This window comes from Dasypus novemcinctus, chromosome 2 (assembly GCF_030445035.2).
Source record: "Dasypus novemcinctus isolate mDasNov1 chromosome 2, mDasNov1.1.hap2, whole genome shotgun sequence".
NCBI lineage: Eukaryota > Metazoa > Chordata > Mammalia > Cingulata > Dasypodidae > Dasypus > Dasypus novemcinctus.
The window spans coordinates 77,906,682-77,926,715 of NC_080674.1; positions in this window are offsets into that span (position 1 = coordinate 77,906,682).

Sequence of the window (20,034 nt, forward strand, 5' to 3'; positions counted from 1 at the left end):
TGTTATAAAACTAGGGAAAAATAAGATGCTATGCCAGTCCTTTCTTTTTGTAACTTGCACATGACTATTTCCTACCTGTAGCATTACATATGTGGTTAAGCTTTTGGAAGGGAGAGAGGGAACGAGGAAGGAAAAACAAAACTGCAAAACCTCTCGACAAAGCAGCCATTTCATTGCACGGACAAGGGCTTATTTCCTCTGCCAGTTACTGATTCACAGATACTTTTTTCCCATTTAAAGACAGATGCGTGGGTGCAGTTGGGGAAAGTGTGGGCACAGCCAAGGAGTCGAGTAGTTTTCTCTCTACAACTGACTTCCCTGCATTTGCTGTTTTGGTATTTGCAGCAAGCAACATCTTTGTTTAAAACTCTTCTTTATCTTGATGCTTTTTTTAAAAAAAATTTTTTAAAGATTATTTTTATTTATTTCTCCCCCGGTCCCCCTGTTGTTTGCTCTCTGTGTCCATTCTCCGTGTGTTCTTTCTGTGTCTGCCGGCATTCTCATTAGGTGGGAACTGATAGGTTGGGAACTGATCCTGGGACCTTCTCATTAGGCGGGAACTGATAGGTTGGGAACTGATCCTGGGACCTTCTGGAGCGGGAGAGAGGCGATTACTCTCTTGCGCGACCTCAGCTCCCTGTTCTGCTACATCTTATTTTCTCTCCTCTGTGTCTCTTGTTGCGTCATCTTGCTGCGCCAGCTCTCTGCGTCAGCTGGCATTCCTATACGGGGCAGCATTCCCACACAGGGCGGCACTCCTGCGCAGGGCAGCATTCCCACATGGGCCAGCACTCCACATGGGCCAGCTTGCCCTCACCAAGAGACCCTGGGCATTGAACCCTGCACCTCCGATATGGTAGATGGGAGCCCAATTCATTGAGCCACATCCGTTCCCCTGTTCTTGCTGTTTTTCTGGCCATTCTTGTCTTTGTTCTCTGACATCTTTGCTCTGAGTTCTCTCATTAGGTCAAAAAACACCTTGTCCACGTTGGCGCACATTTTGGCCAAGGTCTCCATGTACTGCATGCCCCACTTTGTGGCTCTTCTTAACTCTTTCTTTGCAATTCAGCTACCTCCTGAGAGAGGAATACAAGCCTTCAGCAAATTATGTGAACTGGCTTATGCCAGGGTGGCCCTCTCTGGGCAGAGTAAGAGTTGGAGAGGGAAGCAGCCTTTGCTGTATCCTATTTTGCACATTATCTCAGCTGATACTCCCAACAACTCAGTGAATTAGGTCGATTATCCCCATTTCTCTGTGAGGAAACCCAGGCACAGAGAGATGAATACTTGGCCTTAAGTTGCAGAAAATGGAGGTGTCCTCACTCCTAGCCCTTTTGTGCGGCTGATCCCTGGCAGGGATGGAGGGGTGCTGCAGAATCCACCACTGGGGTGGGAGTCAGGAGGCCAGAGGTCGTGGGAGCCTAGTGACCAGAGGCAAGGTGCAGGCTCCAGAACCAGTTTCTTTTTCTTTTTTGAATATCGAAGTCATAGTGTGTAAAATGTGACTCTGGTATATACACACACTCATGCTCTCTCATACACCCTCGCATACACATAAACAGAAGAATAAAATAGGATGAGTCTATAATGGTAGTTATTTCTGGATGATGGAATTATGAGTTATTTTTATCTTTTTTATTCATCTGCAGTGTGTGATTTTTCTAAAATGAGCCAATTTATTATTTGTATGTATAATCGATACCCCAAATCCTCCCAATATCTTTTGAAAAGGTATCAGTAGTTTTTCAAAGGTCACTTGTGCTGTGCCTACATATTTCAAAACAATAGGTTGTAAATTCAAGCATTTAATGTGAATTCTTGATTTTTTGTGTGTTTTCCAATGGATTGACAGAAGGTATGCTGTTTTGTTGTTCATTTGGTTTTTGTGCAGGACTGACTAGTTGTTTTGATATCCTATAGGCATAAGCTAAGTAATATAATTTGGGTACATTGGAAAATAAGTATTTTTTTGAGTTTTTCCTAGGCTTTCAACGACATGAGTTTTTTTCTTTATTGTGACAAGACCGAGATCATTTATAAAATTCCAGTTAGAAAAACGAAGCACCGCTGGACTGCCTACCTATCCCAACCCACAGATGAATGACCTCACCATTTACCCTTTTCAAAGAAAAGTCATCTATTGATTCGTCAACATTTTAAAAAGAAAACTAAATGAGGATAGATTTTTAAATTTGTTTTTTGCTGGTGGCGTTTGGGAATGAAAGCTTTAAAAATGCAGGAAATGATAAGCTTTTAATGATTCTTTCTAACATTTAAAACCTAAACAAAGTAGCTTAGTACCACTGGGAGCTAAAACTAATTAGAAATCAAAATTATATTCATTTCATCAGTGCTAAAATCCAAGGGAAAACAAAAAGGTGCTTTTGTAATTAAATTTAATTCTGTGCAGTACTCTTAGTTCTTGACATTAGCAACGGAGGGAGTTGTTTGGTTTTCTCCTCTAAAGAATGTTTAAGGATCGTTTTTTTGTAAGAGGTAATTTGCTAAGATTTGTGTGGAATGGAGATGATTCAAAGGAGAGGGAGAGAAGAGGGCATCAGGACAGAAAAGCAAAATGGGATAAAAGCAACTGCTGAGGTTTCCTGAAGGGAGAGCTCAAAGATCTGTGCGGGTGGGAAGACTCGGAGCTTCAGAGAAGCCAGGCCAGGAACCTGACGTCAGTCTGGCCCCCAGGGTGAGGCTCTTCCTTTTCTGTTCTCTGATGGTTGCTGGGTGGGGCTCTCCCTTCACTCAAGGGACACAGTATGGAGAGGAGAATGCCATCCTTGTGTCTCCTCTGGCAGGAGTAGGTGAGCAGGGGGCAGACTCATATGGAGCATGTTGGTCTCTCCTAGAAATAGTTCTAGAATGGTGGGGTCACCCATGGACGGTTTGAGTGAGAGCTGAAAAGTGTCTGGCTTGATGAAGTCTATGCCTGATCTGATGAGCCTGGGCATATAACCACTTGCCTTCTCACAACAGCCTGTGAGATGTTGCTGTGTGCAGACAAGAGCGCCACCTTTTACTCAGGTGCAAGCTACCACCTACCGAACATTTGCCATGCGCCAGGCCCTGTAGTATTTTTCATATATTAGGTCATTCAGTATTCACAGCAACCCTTAGGGAAGAGGAATTATTATCTCCATTTTATAGACATGGAAATGGAAACTTATAATACTAACTTCTCCAGGGCTATGAAATGAATAAACAGCAGAGGAAGAATTCAAAGCCAGGGATGTCACACTCCAAAGCCCATGCTCTTAACTGGGCTTTCTCCAAATGCAGACCACAAACCACCGCATCAGAGTTAACTTCAAAATCGAAACCACAGTGAGATACCATTCCACATACAGTAGAATGGCAGCTATTTAAAAAATGGAAAATAATTGTTGGAGAGGATACAAAGGAGTCGCAACACTCATTTGTTGTTGGTGGCAATGTAAAATGGAGCAGCTGCTGTGGAAGACTTTGGCTGTTCGTCTGAAAGCCAAGTATAGAACTACCATATGACCCAGCAATCCCTCTGCTTGGTATATACCTCAAAGAAATGAAAGCAGGGACTCAAACAGATATTTGTACACTGATGTTCATAGGGGCATTATTAAAATTTGCCAAAAGTTGGAAGCAACCTAAGTATCCATTAACCGATGAATGGATAAATAAAATGTGGTATATACGCATACCGTGTGTATTAATCAGGGTTCTCTAGGGAAACAGAATCAGCAAGAGATATCTGTCCATAGTATGCAATTCTATAAGAGTCTCTCACGCAGCCGTGGGGATGCACAAGTTTAGGTTCTGCAGGCAGGCTGCAACCAGGAGCTCCAATGAAAGTCCAGTGAAGGTTCTTGATGAGTTCTGGGAGATGATGGCTGTCCAAGGACGAGCTGGGAAATTCTCTCAATGCTGGAATCACTTCCCCTTTTAAGGCATTTAATGATTGGGTTAAACGTCACTCTGATGGCAATCTCCCTGATTGATGTAATTATAACCAGCTATCTATGATTTACCACTGCAGTAAAGTCAATGGTGACTAAAGTCTGTAAATGCCCTTGTATTACGGTGAGCCCAGTGCTTGCTTGACCAAACAACTGGGCACAATTACCTGGCTGAGTTGACACAATAGCCTAAGCATCATGCCGTGGAATATTATTATTCAGCTGTAAAAAGGAATGAAGTCTTGATACGTGTGACAAAATGGAGGAAACTTGAAGAATCATATTGAATGGAATAAGTCAGATATAAAAGGACAAACATGGGAAACGGACTTTGGCCCAGTGGTTAGGGCGTCCGTCTACCACATGGGAGGTCTGCGGTTCAAACCCCGGGCCTCCTTGACCCGTGTGGAGCTGGCCATGCGCAGTGCTGATGCGCGCAAGGAGTGCCGGGCCACGCAAGGGTGTCCCCCGCGTGGGGGGGTGTCCCCCGCGTGGGGGAGCCCCACGCACAAGGAGTGCTCCCCGTGAGGAGAGCCGCCCAGCGTGAAAAGAAAGAGCAGCCTGCCCAGGAACGGCGCCGCCCACACTTCCCGTGCCGCTGACGACAACAGAAGCGGACAAAGAAACAAGACGCAGCAAATAGACACCAAGAACAGACAACCAGGGGAGGGGGGGAAATTAAATAAATAAATAAATCTTTAAAATAAAATAAAATAAAATAAAATAAAAGGACAAACATGGTATCTCACTGGTTTGAAACAATTAGAATAAACAAATTCATGGAGTCAGAATCTAGAATATAGATTACCAGGGGACTGGGTGGGGACAGGGAACAGAAAGTTAAGGCTTAAAATGTACAGGGTTCCTATTTTGAATGATGGAAATATTTTGGTAATGGATGGTGGTGATGGTAGCACCACATGGTGAATGCAATTAACAGCACTGAAATGTGTATCTGAATGTGATTAAAAGGGGGGAAAGTTACATTGTATATATGGCAGCAGAATAAAAATTTTTTAAAAATTCATGAAACTGTACTATATAGTGAACACTAAGTTAAACCATGGACTATAATTAATAGCATAATTCGAAAAATGCAATAATCAATTCTAACAAATGTTGTACATCAATGCTAGGTATTAATAACAGGGTGGATATGAGAATCCTGCATTTTATATGATTGTCTATAAACCCACAACTTCTCTAAAAAAAGGGAAAAAAAGAATCACTTTGCAGTGCTTTAAAATGTAGAATCCTGGGCCCCAGTCCTACTAAATGATAAAATAAATGAATGAAAATCTATGCATTGTTAATTCTTACACAAAACTGAAGTTTGTGAATCACTTCATTCTTCCCTTTTGAAAATGCAACTGAGAAAAGATGTTGCCAGAGAAAATGAAGGCATAATAGCAAACTCAAGGGTAGGTGACCTTATTGACAATGAGCAACGAGTGAACAACACTCTAGGAATTGTGAAAGCCTATATATTCTCTTGGTCTCCCCCCACCCCCAGTCTGTTCACCCGTTATCTCCTTTGTCGCCTCACAACTTATCCTTTTATGAAGTGAAAAGATAAATCTCTTATAGTTATGTCATATTTTTCATTCACATTTTTATGGTTCATGTCAATGTGTATTATGAATAAAAAACAAACTAGCTTATCATTCATTGCTGCCAAAGGGTCACATCCTGATGCATGGTATGAGGAAAAAAAGAAAAAAAGAATGCAAATGTGAGACTGGCAGTCCAGTATCAACGTGGCCAGAAGATAGGTTGTATTTCCTATTGGGCTGAAAACTCACCTTCAGGAAGACTTTCACCTTGAAATCTGGGGATGTGTGGAACAGATGTTTTAATTTACCTAGGATGGTTTGCATAACCAATTTAACATATGGTTTATCAAACCTGCCAAAGAGCAGGTGACAATATGGAATTAATATGATTACTAATTGGACACATCATTGAAATTAATTTGACCCCTCTTGATCTCAGAATACCCAGAGGTCTTTACAGGCAGGAAGAGCATGTTTTGAGATGCCATATGCAGCAATCTAAAGTCTACTATTTTAGCTTCATAAATAAAGCCACTATTTTGCCCAGTCTGACCTCATACTGTAACTCCTTTCCTTTCAAACTCTTTTCTAAAGCAAAAAGCAGCAATGAGTGAATATTAGGGTAGCTGTCCCATTCAGTGTTCATGATTTTATGAAAAGTAATTGGTACCTCTCTTCTGGTACTATATAGGGTACTGCCTTCTCTATGATATGTTGATTTATCCCTGACCTGAGACTCAAAAATACATCACATTTGAGAACCTATGGGCTCCTCCACAAATTTAGCCTTAAAACTAGAGAAATAAAATAAGGGATTTTTGAATTATGTATCAGTTTGATTACAATAATAAGTTATTGGAAATAGTAGAAATGCCTATCATTAGGGGATTGGTTATATATATAAAATGATGTGTCATGCCAATAAACTGTATAACCATTGAAATGATAAGAGGAAAATATATTTAATGACATAAAAATGTTTTTTGATGTATGACAGATATGACACGAAAAAAGCAGATTGCAAAATCGTTATACAGAGTAGTTAATAGTACAATTATAAAAATGTGCTTTCATCAGTTGTAACAAATATACTGCACCAATGCAAGGTGTTACTAATAGGGTGGTATATAGGAACCCTGTATTAGGGGGAAGAAATGGGGAAAAAAAACAACCAGTATGTGTACTATACTCTCATTTTTGTAAGGAAAAGTATGTATATATCTCTCTGGAAGGATAAATGCCAAAATATTAGCCACGGTAGAATTAAAAGTGCTTTATGGTTTTTCCTTTTTCTTCAGCTATATTTTAAAATTTCAACATGTTTTTGTATAATAGAGAAAAACGAATATTTTTGTAAATTGTGAAATGAGGATGGCAGATTGAACCTAGAATTCAAGGTCACTGTCTCCCAAAACTCCACTAAAGGCCTTATAAATGCTTTTTAAAAAAACACACACACACACCTAGAGACAGAGAGAACAGGGGAGGAGACAACAACATTTTGAAAATCAAAGAACAGATATGAAAGCAGTAACTGGTTTGGTAGGCTAGAGAAAGCCTAAACCCAGGGAGCAGTGCGGAAAGCTGCGAACCAAAACCTCCTTAAACTGCAGGATCCTCACAGGAATTGCCCCCGGAACTGAGGGTGAGGAAGGGCACAGTGAAAGCTGCTGAGAAGCTTCTAGATGTCAGGATAGAGTCTCCCGTTTCTCAGCACTCGAGACTGCCTCTTCCTACCCCACAGAAGTTTGAAAGTGTATTCTTTGGAGAGCATTTCTATATGTGAGACACCAGTCTTATCTCAAAGTAAGTCTGTGCTCTATGCCAGAAACCAAAAGAATACGTGACCTTATGAGGATCCGATCCTGAATGCAGGGACGCTGCCGGGCTTTTCTCTCCACTCAGCAGTGCCAACACCAGCTGCCAGGTTCTTACCCTGACAAGTGAGACTGGAAAAGGCTTCTTTACAGGCTGAACTTGTTCTTGCTCTTCAAGTTTTCAGCATTAAACAAAATTCCATTTAGGGATACATATAGGTGATATAATCAAAAGAAAAAAAGGGAGAGGCAAGGGGTGCAACTGAGGTAGAACCAGGTAGTGTTCCACCTCTTAATTGGAGTGGCAGGGACATGGATGGTCACACATTTCATTATTCTTGTTTAAACAGTCCATGTGTATTTTGTATACTTTTCCCTATTGTTACAGTACGTATTTTATTCTATTGAATATTTTACAATTCAAAAAAAGGTGGTAGGAGCAGATGTGGCTCAAGCAGTTGAGTGCTGCCTCCTACATGGGAGGTTCCATGTTCCATTCCCAATGCCTGAGTAAACAAAAACAAACAACAAGCAAAACAAAAGAAAGAAAAACAGCTCAGGGAAGCCGATGTGGCTCAGTGGTTGAGCACTGGCTTCGCACATACAAGGTCTGGGGTTCAATCCCGACCTCTGGTACCTCAAAACAACAACAAAAGTCAGTGGATAGCAGTTGGATGAACATGAGGAGTAAGCTACCTAAGACCGCTTCACTCCCAGTAAATTTTTTATTTATCCCCCCCTTGCAGCTTGCTTGTTATCTGCTCTCTGTGTCCATTCACTGCATGCTCGTCTGTGTTTTTTTTTTTTTTTACTTGTCTCCCTTCTTTTTTTGTTGCATCATCTTGCTGAGTCAGCTATCCACAGTGCTTCTGGGGTGGGCGGCACTCTGGCACTTGCAGGCAAGCCTGCCTTCACAAGGAGGCCCCGGGACTTGAACCCAGGACCTCCCATGTGGTAGAAGGGAGCCCAGCTGATTGAGCCACAGCCACTTCCCCACTCCCAGCATATTTTTTCTCCCTTTCTTTTCAATTATATTCTGTTTTCCCTATCCTCCCATTCCCTCTTTCTTCCTCTTTTTTGTCCTATTCTACCTCAGATCTCTCAGTCATATCCCAATAGTGTTCCTAAAGTTTGCTGATATCTGAAGGTTTTAAAGGGCATCACACATTTGTTTTCCAGGAGCTGACCCCCCCACCATACTCTTTTTATTCTTATTGAGGTATATTTTATATGTGATAAAATATACAGATCTTAAGTGAATCATTTGATGAGTTTTGACAATTGTATACACACACGTAACCATCATCCAGTCAAGAGATAAAGCATTCCCACCCAACCCCAAGTTTCCTTGTGCCTAGTCAGTCCCCTTTCCCTACAGGCACAACTGTGCTTACTTCTTGTCAGCGTTGGCGCCAGTCTCTGCTGTTCTCTCCAGCCCCACCTGGGCTGTCAGGGGAAGATGCCGGATGGCGGCCTCGCGAGGTAAGGACGGCAGAGCACAGAACACACAGTAACCGCCCTGGAGACGTAGGCTCCTGGCGCAAGTCCCGCTTATTGAGGGAGTACATCAGCTTATGTGGGTTATGGTGGGGGCGGGGGCAGAGGTGGCAATCCCGGATAGGCTGGGTTTGGGCGGCATCTTAAGAATGGATTGGCAAACGGGACAGCACATTTTAGATTGGCTGGTAGCTTTCTATTGCTAAGGGAAGAGGCAGTTTTCAGGTAAGCATGCGCGATTGGCTGTTGGCTTTCTGTTGCTGAGGAAAGAGGCAGACTTCAGGTTGGTGAGTGCGATTGGCTGTTGGCTTTCTGTTGCTGAGGAAAGAGGCAGACTTCAGGTTGGCGGGCGGCGGGAATCGGCCACAGGCAAGGAGCTGCTTAGTGCTGCAGGCCATTTTGGCCAACAACCTCTCACACGGTAAATCCTGCTCTAGGACTTCAACACATTGGAATCACACAGCATTTACTCCTTTTGTGTCTGGCTTTTCTCACTCAACATAATGCTTTTTAGATTTATCCATGTTGATGGCATGGATCAGTAGTTCTCCTTTTTTTTAATGCTGAGTAGTTTTTCATGATGTAAAATATTACAATTTGTTTGCCTCTTTCATTTTTCTTAATGGTGTTGTCAGTCTTTTTAATTTCAGCCCTTTCAGTGGATATGAAGCAGTATATCATTGTGATTTTCTTTTATTTATTTATTTTAAAATTTATTTCTCTCCCCGCCCCCAGTTGTCTGCTCTCTATGTCCATTCACTGTGTGTTCTTCTGTGTCCACTTCTATTCTTGTCAGCAGCCCGAGAATCTGTGTCTTTTTTTGTTGTGTCATCTTGCTGCATCAGCTCTCCGTGTGTGCAGTGCCACTCCTGGGCAGGCTGCACTTTTATCACACTGGGTGGCTCTCCTTATGGGGCACACTCCTTGCGCGTGGTGCTCCCCTACGTGAGGGATACCACTGCGTGGCACAGCACCCCTTGTGCGCATCAGCACTGCACGTGGGCCAACTCCACACAGTCAAGGAGATCCTGGGTTTGAACCCTGGACCTCCCGTGTGGTAGGCGGATGCTCTATCCGTTGAGCCAAGTCTACTTCCCTCATTGTGATTTTCATTTGCATTTTTCAGTGACTATTATTAAACATCTTTACATGTGCTTATTGGCAATTTATATATCTTCCTTTGTGAGGTTCCTATTCCAGTCATTTGCCTATTTTTAATTGAGTTGTCTTTGTATTGATTTGTCAGAAATATGAATTACCTGTATTTTCTCCCATTCTGTAGCTTGCCTTTTCATTTTCTTAATGGTGTCTTTTGATGAGCAGAAATGTTTAATTTTTTAAGTTTTTTAAATTTATTTACTTATTTATTCCCCCCCCCCCCCAGTTGTCTGCTCTTTGTGTCCATTCACTGTGTGTTTTTCTGTGTTTGATATTTTATTCTTGTCAGCAGCACTGGGAATCTGTGTCTCTTTTTGTTGTGTCATCTTGCTGTGTCAGCTCTCCATGTGTGCAGCACCACTCCTGGGCAGACTGCACTTTTTTTGTGCAGGGCAGCTCTCTTACAGCGCACACTTCTTATGCATGGGGCTCCCCTACACGGGGGACACCCCTGCATGGCACAGCACTCGTTGTGCGCATCAGCACTGCGTGTGGGCCAGCTTACCACACAGGTCAGGAGGCCCTAGGTTTGAACCCTGGACCTCCCATGTAGTAGGTGGATGCTGTATCCACTGAGCCAAATCCGCTTCCCAGAAATGTTTAATTTTGTTGTTCAGTTTATTATTTTGTTTTCTTTTATGGTTAATGCTTCCCATATCCTTGTCTAAGAAATTTTTGCCTATTCCAAGGCTGCAAAGATATTTTCCTATGTTTCCTTCTATAGCTTTATAGTTTTAGCTTTTATGTTTAGGTCTGGGATCTATCCTAGATTAATTTTAGTGTAGAGTGTGAGTTAGGGATAAAGACATTAATTTTTTCCATACAGATATGCAGTTGTTCTAGCACCCTATGTTTTTAAACTGACATTGTGCCTCTATCTCTTTCTCTGCTCATCAAGCAAAAAAGTATTCTAAATCTAAAGCTGAAATCTTGGCATATGCAACCCTGTCTCCAACATTCCACTGCCTCCCCGATAAACACCCAATAACTTTAAATACAAATTATTATGTCCTCCATAAAATTATAAATGACTGGCTTCTTTAGAATCATATATTTCAAATTTAGAAAGAAAAAAAGATTATGTAAGGAAAATAATTTTGGTACTGTTTTTCTTTGACTCTGCCCTTCCAATGTTTAATATATAAACAAAATCAATTGCTAAGTTTGATGCTACAAATATATATATATATATATATATATATATATGCATCTCATATAAAGAGTGAAAAGATGTTGAATAAAATTGAGGTTTGACTTACTTTTTCCAGTATTTTAAAAATGAGTATATGTCTGACCCTCTTGAAAATCAAGTTTACCTAAAACCAAAGGAATAAGAGTTCTAAAATCAAGGAAAAGGGAAAGTATCAAAACATGCAGAGGGAAGCGGACTTGGCCCAATGGATAGGGCGTCTGCCTACCACATGGGAGGTCCGCAGTTCAAACCCTGGGCCTCCTTGACCCGTGTGATGCACGCAAGGAGTGCCATGCCACAAAGGGGTGTCCCCCGCATAGGGGAGCCCCATGTACAAGGAGTGAGTCCTGTAAGGAGAGCCGCCCAGTGCGAAATAAGTGCATCCTGCCCAAGAATGGTGCCACCCGCATGGAAAGCTGACACAGCAAGATGACGATGCAAAAAGAAACACAGATACCCGGTGCCCCTAATAAGGATAGAAGCAGTCACAGAAGAACACAGTGAATGGACACAGAGAGCAGACAACTAGGGGGAGGGGAAGAGAAATTTAAAAAAAATAAATCTTAAAAAAAAAAACATGCAGGGAGGTCAAGGAGCAATGAAAGTAATCAGGAGATGCAAATTAGGTAAATTCTGCAGCATGATGGACACAGAAGCCAGAGTAAAGAAGGCTGAGGGAGAAAAGAGTATAACTAAAGACTTGAGTAGAATTAAGAGATTTTAAAAAGATTTATTTATTTTTCCCCACGCCCACATTGTTTGTACTTGCTGTGTCTGTACGTCTTCCTTGTTTCTTCTTTTCGGAGGCACTGGAAACTGAACCTGGGACCTCTGATAAGGGAGGGAGGCACCTAATCACGTGAGCCACCTCTGTTCCCTGCTTTATCTCTCATTATGTTTTTCTTCTTGCATTTCTTGTTGTGTCATTTTATCGTATCAGCTTGCCATGTCTGCCTGTCTCACCAGCTTGCTGTCTTCTTTAGGAGGCACTGGGATTTGAACTACCTCCCATATAGTAGGCAGGAGCCCAATCACTTGAGTTGCATCTGCTTCCCAAGAGATTATTTTTAAGAGATAATAGGGAAGATCTAAGAAATTTTAGACAGGAAAATTTCCTTGGATCATGCCTGGAAATTTCAAATACATTTTGATTCCAGAAATCCCATATATAGATCTTTACTCTTTTTTTTTTTGATAGACTTTATTTTTAGAACAATTTTAGATGTACGGAAAAATTGAGCAACTAGTAAAGAGTTGCCATATACCACCCCCAGTTTCCCCTATTATTAACATTTTACATTAGTACACTCCATTGTTTGAAATTAATCATATTAATATATTATTATTATTAGCATAAGTCCATAGTTAATTCAGATTTCCTTAGTATTTTTTTCCCCAATGTCTTTTTTTCTCTTCCAAGATCCTATCCAGAATACCACATTATATTTAATTGTCATCTCCTTAGGCTCCTCTTGGCTCTAACAGTTTCTTAGACTTCCCTTATTTTGATGACCAGGAGAATTTTAAGGAGCTACCTGCTAGGTATATGGTAGGATGCCCCTTACTGGAATTTGTCTGATGTTTTCTCATGATTAGACTGCGGTCATATGTTCTGGGGAAAAGTTCCATTTTCATCACATCATATCAAGGGTACATATCCATCAATATGACTTATGACTTTTGAGTTGACCTTGATCTCCTTGCCAAGGTAATATTTGTCAGGCTTCTCCTCTGTAAAGTTAGTATTTATCTCCCCCTTTGGTACCATACTTTTTGAAAGGAAGTCACCACAAGCAGCCCACACCTAAGGAGTTATACTCCCCTCCTTGAGGGCAGAATGTCTACGTAAATTATTTGAAATTATTCTGTACAGGAGAGTTGTCTCTTCTCCCCATTTATTAATTAATTCAGTAATATGTTTATATAATTATGGATTCATGATTATTTATTGTATACTTTGAGTTAACTAATCTTATATTTGTTTTTCTCTCCCCTCCCCCCATCCTGCTGGTTGTTTTTTGTTTGGTTGGTTGGTTTTTTTTTTGCTGTGTCCATTCGCTGTGCGGTCTTCTGTGTCTATTTTTCTTTTTGTCTTCTCTTCTCATTTTTCTCCTCTAGGATTCACCGGGATTTGATCCCGGGGATCTCCAATGTGGAGAGAGTTTCCCTGTCACTTGCACTACCTCAGTTCCCAATTTCTGTTGTGTCTCGCCTTGATCTTCCCTTCGTCCCTCTTTTTGTTGCATCATCATCTCGTTGTGTGGCTCACCACACAGGCACTGGCTCTCTGTGTGGGCGCTGGCTCTCCACACAGGCACGCCTTTACCAGGAGGCCCTGGGGATGGAACCGGAGTCCTCCCATAAGGTAGATGGAAGGCCAATCACTTAAGACACATCCACTTCCCTGATATTTGTTTTTTGCTTAAAATGTCCAAAGCTTTCAGTTGGCTCTGAATGTTTACTTTTTAACCCTAAATTTGTTTAGTGTCCAATTTTTATGTCTTGAGATTTAAAAAACATCAGCAGGATCTAAAATATTACTATTATATTGGCTAAAAACTTATTCAATCAATATTAGATGGCTTACCTCCCTTTAAATTAATCAGAGGGATCTTGCTCTGTTTACACAAAAATAATGATAAAAAATGTAGACATGTCGGCATTTAAAAGGGAACAGTGCATGCTGATCTTTCATATGTAACTTCAACAACCACCCCGTAAGGGTATGCTGGTTTCAGGGTGGAGGCACTGAGTTTGGCCTCTCCAGGGGGGGTTAGGATCTGTCTGCCCAGAGTCACTCACTATGTTCCACAAGCTAAGCCTGGCACCAAGACGCTTGTTCTCACAAATGCTGAATCAATCTAGAAGTAGCTGTCTGGCCACAAGGCCGTGCATCATGGATGGTGATTCAGCTCAAGCTCTTCACACACAAAGACTGTCAAACAGCTGGGGCATCTGGGGACCCTCAACTGAAAGCCCCAGAGAACGTAAAAGAGAAGAAATGGGAAGAACCTGTATAGTTATCTATTCCTGAATAGCTCATCACTCCTAAATGTAGTGGCTTAAACCAGTAAGTCATTTTTATCTCTCATGGTTCTTGTAGATTGGCAAGGGTTCCATGGGGCTGTTCTGGCATGGAGTCTCTCATGAGGTTGCAATCAGATGGTAGGTGGAACTGGGGTTATCATAAGGACTTCTTCACTCGTGTGTCTGTACCCTGCCTGGCATGATTCAGACATCTAGAGACTGAAAGAACTGGGGCTCCCCAGGCTTCCCTCCTTTTCTCTATATAATCTCGCTACACAGTCTCCCCAACAAGGTGGTTTCATGGTAACCAGATTAATTACATCGTGGCTCAGGGCATCAAAGGCCCTCGGAGAGAGAAAGAGCTCCAAGCAGAATGTGTATTGCCTTTTTCTTACCTAGCATCAGAAGTCACACTGTCACTTTATGAATTCATTTGCAGCGTGTCACTAAGATAAGCCCATATTCTAGGGAAAGGGAAATGGATTCCACCTTTTTGTGGAAAGAGTATTAAAGAATTTGCAGACAAGTTTTAAAAACACTGCAGAAGCATCATTAACCATCAGGGAAATGTAAATGAAAACCACAAGATATCATTTCTTAACACTGAAATGGCTATTATTTTTAAAAACAACAGAGAATAACAAGTGTTGGCTAGTATGTAGAGAATTCGGGACTCTCATGTATTGCTGGTAGGAATGTAAATGGTGTACCCACTGTGGGAAACAGTTTGGCGATTCCTCAAGTAGTGAAACATAGACTTAACTGTATTACCTGGCAATTCCTCTTTTAGGTATATACCCCAAAGAATTGAAAGTAAGGATTTGAACACCAGTGTTCCTAGCAGCATTATTCAGAATAGTCAAAAAATGGAAACAGCCCAATGTATATCAACAGATGAATGGATAAACAAACATTTAGTATATAAACACAGTGGACTGTTTTTCAGCTATAAGCTGCAAAACGGATGAATCTTGAAAACATTATGCTAAGTGAAAGAAGCCAGACACAAAAAATTATATGATTCCACTTATATGAAATACCCAAATAAGCAAATTCAAAGACAGAAAAAAGATTGGAAGTTACCAAGGATTGGGGGTGGGTTCTGCCACTGGGAGGCTGCAATTGGGAAGTGATTATTTAAAGGGTACAGAGTTTTTGTTTTGTTTTTCAACAGAAAAAAATTCAGTAACTGAAGATAGTGATGGTAGCACATCATTGTAAATGTAATTCCTGCTACTGAACTGTACACTTGAAATGGTTAAAATGGCAAAACATTTTCTTATATATATAATCACACAATTTTTAAAATATGTTATTTAAAAAACACTGCAGAACCTTTCCCACCTAATAGTCCCCTAGGCTGGGTATCTTCTCTTGGTCCCTCCCCTTCCCCTCTCCACCCTTCTCTATTCCCCTCTCCACCCTTCTCTATTCCCCTCTCCACCCTTCTCTATTCCCCTCTCCACCCTTCTCTATTCCCCTCTCCACCCTTCTCTAGCCTGTTTTGAGGCCCTGGACGCTGATTAAAGACCCATGCTCTTCGCCGCTAGGAAGGCTGGGGCACTGCACGTCCCTTGTGGCTTCGGGGCACACTGCCCCTCGTGATGGCCTTCTCATGAACTCTCCTTTGAGAGGCCGTCTGCTTCCTGCTGGGATCCTGACACTTAGGCCTACCTCCCCCATCCTGGAGTCCTGCTCAGCCAACCTTCCAGGGCTTGGGACAGCAAGCCAGGGCCCCTTTGTTTCTGCTCCAGTAGCTAATGCCCATGGAAGTCAGCAGGCTACCCCTGAAACTTCGGATCCCCCCTAGGGGGTGCTGCCTACATGCTACCTCCACAGGCCTGGGCGAAGCCACAATGGGGCCTGAGAGAAAAGGGAAAATCACTAATTCTGATCCTGTCTTTATTCAAATCTCTGATGTTTTGTTTGACGGATTTTTGTGTTAACTTTCATTTTAGAGTATACTGCATTCTACTCTTATTTACTTTGATGACTGAGTTTTTGGCATCTCCTTAACATTTGTGCCCATCCTTGTCCCAACCGTGTCTCTCGGGCTCCACTCCTCATCTTGCCCGCCCCCATCCCCCACTCCTGAGCGGGCCGTGGCCTTTCAGAGCTGACTCCAGGAGCTATTGTAGCATCTCCTCTCTTCCCTTTTTTTCCTGAAATTGTACCATTTGGCTCTGATTGCCTGGGTATTGTAGGCGGACATTTTAGTGGTGACTATTCTCTAGTCCATAACTAAATGGGAGCAGAAACTCCCTTTTTTAGTTTGCTTTTAGGTGGCAGCCATGATTTGCCAGGTTGTGTGTGTGCTAGTGGCTGAACTTTGAGGAGTTTGCATTTACGGTTGAAGACGGACATACTTAAATTACAATAAAATACACTAAAGATTGTTCAAGTGTATATATAAAATACCATGAGTAGGAGCAACTAAATATGCTACAGTTTGTAGAAGGAAAGAGAAAAAAGAAAAAAAAAGGAAGAAGGAAGGAAGGAGGGAAGGGAAGGAATGGTTGGCAGAGGGGAGAAGTAGCCTGGCTGCTGGCAGGGGTCCCACAAATATAAGGCAGGAAGGTACCACAGAGAGCTAACCATTGCCTGGCGTGCAATCTTCCCTGCCGCTGTCCTTATTTAGAACCTCTTTGTGTCACTCCTCATAACTGGCAGGCTTTTCTCCTTTAGATCTATTCTAAGGCATAAGGAATGCAACTCTTTACACTTCATTTCTCTTCCGTCAGGGAAGAGGCTGATGTTACGTGCTGATGCACGTCATCACCACCTAACGACATACACGCCAACAGTTCTGCACCCAGCTGTACTTTTCCCTTTGATGCAGGCAGTAAGCGATATTAAATGGCATTTCACTATGATCTACTGGCTAGATGTTAGTCATGGCATATTTGAGAGTAAGCCTGAAGGGAGTTGAGATAACAATGTCACTCCAAAGTCAAGGAAACCATTGCACAGACAGGAACGACCCCAGTCTCCTTTATAGTTATTGATCTGCCCGTGTCTGTTGCTTTGGGCTGTACCATCTCACTTTTTGCTGCGAGTCTAGCAATTCTTACAACTTAGAATATAATGATTTTGGTTAATTTGCAGGGCTGTTGTCTTTGAAGGATTGATTACCTGGCTGGATATAGAGAGATCCCTTTAGTCTGGACTTTATTTCTGACTCATTGTGATAATCTGGGCAGATCATTTCACTTTTTCTTCTTTCCTTCCTGTTAGCCCTCTTTGGAAACATTCTCATCAAATCTTTGTCTTTTTCCCAGTGTCCCCAGCCTCAACAGATGATGTTATTCAATAGCTGTTGATTTGGACTCAAAATACTACTCTTTGGTCAGTTCCTAATGATCTTCTGTTTCTGCTTTATAACCTCAATTTCCCCCTTTTCTCAATCTTCTCAATGTCACTGCTCTCCGTATTTCAACTTTTCTCTCTCAGCAGCTAGGCCACTGTCTGTATTGTGCATAATCTTTAATGAAATCCATTCCTATCTATTCTTTTGAAATGCGGTTCTGTAATTATATTTCAATTTATTTCTCTCTTTTTCTAACAGCAGCTTTTAAGAGTTTGTTAATGCTCTAACAGGAAGTCAGTCCTTCCAATTTAATAATAAAAATATACCTTATGTCAGTACTCTTTAAATCCTAGGGATAAAGACACATAATATGATTGGCATAACTTAATAATAGTGACCATTTAAGTCTCATATATTACATATATTATAATATTTAATTCCTACAAATGATACCCAGTATACATATCCTCATTTTACAGGTGAGAAAACTAATGATCAAAGAGGTCATTGAGCCACGTTTTTACTGTGTTGTGGATACCTATATTTTGTGAATCCAGCAGCCAATGCTATGATAGCCTCCTACTCTCTGGCCTCTGAGTTGCAGCCTAGCAAATTTTGTGCCCTGAGGATTATGAGCACATTGGTTTAGAGTATTTTCATTTGTTTAAAACTGTAACATGTAAATCTTGGGAATTGTTGTTGGCCCGTTTATTGCCACAGGGATTGCAGAGTGGGGGACGGCAGCCTACAGACAGAGATCAGGGAGCAGCAGGGGAGCCCTTGCCCCCAGGTTTCCTGCCCGAGCTTTCTGCAAGGCATCACTGTGTCCTGATAATAAACCTGCCTTTTGGCTTAAGCTCAAGTTTGGTATCAGCCACTTGCAACCCCGAAAAGCCCTAACCCCTACTGAGTACTGGTCTTCTTAACCCACACCAGAGGAAGATAACGGATTTGGGGTGAGAATGGCTGACCCATGGGGATTTCATTCAAAGGCGGATTTATATTAATTCCCCAAAGGACACTTGCTTAGTTTCCTTCCTGATCTGAAACACATCTGAGAAATAAATGTTACCTATTAAAAATAGGTTGCAGCAAACGTAGCTAAATTCATTCAAACAAGTACTCATCTGAAAAGAAAGTGGAAACTGTGGTTTTGGTTAACTACAACTAGTTTTACTGAGTCACCTTTATTTCTTCTTAAGGAACTCAATCATATGTCCCATTTCCCAACATTTCAACAAATCAGCCAGAAAATGGGAAAGAAAGGTCTTCTAAATAGTGGTTTTGATGTTCGCTGTGATGAAGTAGTTAAGGAAAGAAAATGTTTACTGTTGCAGGTAGTGAATCTTAACGGGGTCCTGGTATCATAGAATAAAAAGGGATTTGAAATTATTTAGGCCCCTTTGCTGCTCTGTCCCCTCAGTGCACAAAGCACGGCAGAGCCTCCATAAGCTCGCATTTGCCTGTCACAGTTCCATTAGAGGCTGCGTGTCCAGGGTGGCTGCTATGTCCCCCTGAATGCTGGCTGGAAGCTGTCTGTATACACCTCTTCACTGGCAGCACGATTCTTACCCACCCCTCCCACCCCCTCCCCCGGTATTCATGGATTGAATACAAATCCAGTACTACGTGGCCACCTTGACATTCAGGCTAAACACAGGTAACAATTTGCTCTAGTGCTTTGTGAAAGAAAAAAGAGATGTCTTTACTTGACCTAACTACACCTAAAAGACACCCATCAGAGACTGTACTAACATCAACACTGAGGAGTGCCTAAAAAATATGGAGAAACACTAAAATGTGTGCAGAGAATGCAGGTGCACACACAATTTCCAGCCAGCATGCTTGGGAACTGTTTACCAAGAACATATTTCAAAATAGCCTGTTAATTTGGCTGAATAAACAGCTTTCCAATATTAAGCTAATTGTCTGAATGACTAAGTCAGTCCACAAAAACATTTTCTTCAGCCCTTAGACATAGGCCTACAGAAACTGTTATACAGAAAACATTTTCTTCTGTGTAATCCAATTACTCTTCCATTTCTCCCACTCATTGTGAATACTTTTGCTCATAGAGAAGGACTAACTGGCTTCTCTTTGTCCTCAAATTCTATCTTCTTGATTCCCATCTGTGCCCCACCCCCCAGGTTCTAGCTTTAACATCTTTTTTTTTTTTAAGATTTATTTTTCTCCCCTCCCCCCCCCCCCCAGTTGTCTGTTCTCTGTGTTTATTTGCTGCGTGTTCTTCTTTGTCTGCTTCTGTTGTTGTCAGCAGCACAGGAATCTGTGTTTCTTTTTCTTGTGTCATCTTGTTGTGTCAGCTCTCCGCGTGTGTGGTACCGTTCCTGGGCAGGCTAAACTTTTCTTTCACGCTGGGTGGCTCTCCTTACGGGCTCACTCCTTGCGTGTGGGGCTCCCCTACGTGGGGGACACCCCAGCGTGGCATGGCACTCCTTGTGCACATCAGCACTACTCATGGGCCCGGGGTTTGAACTGCGGACCTCCCATGTGGTAGACAGGTGCCCTAACCACTGGGCCAAGTTCA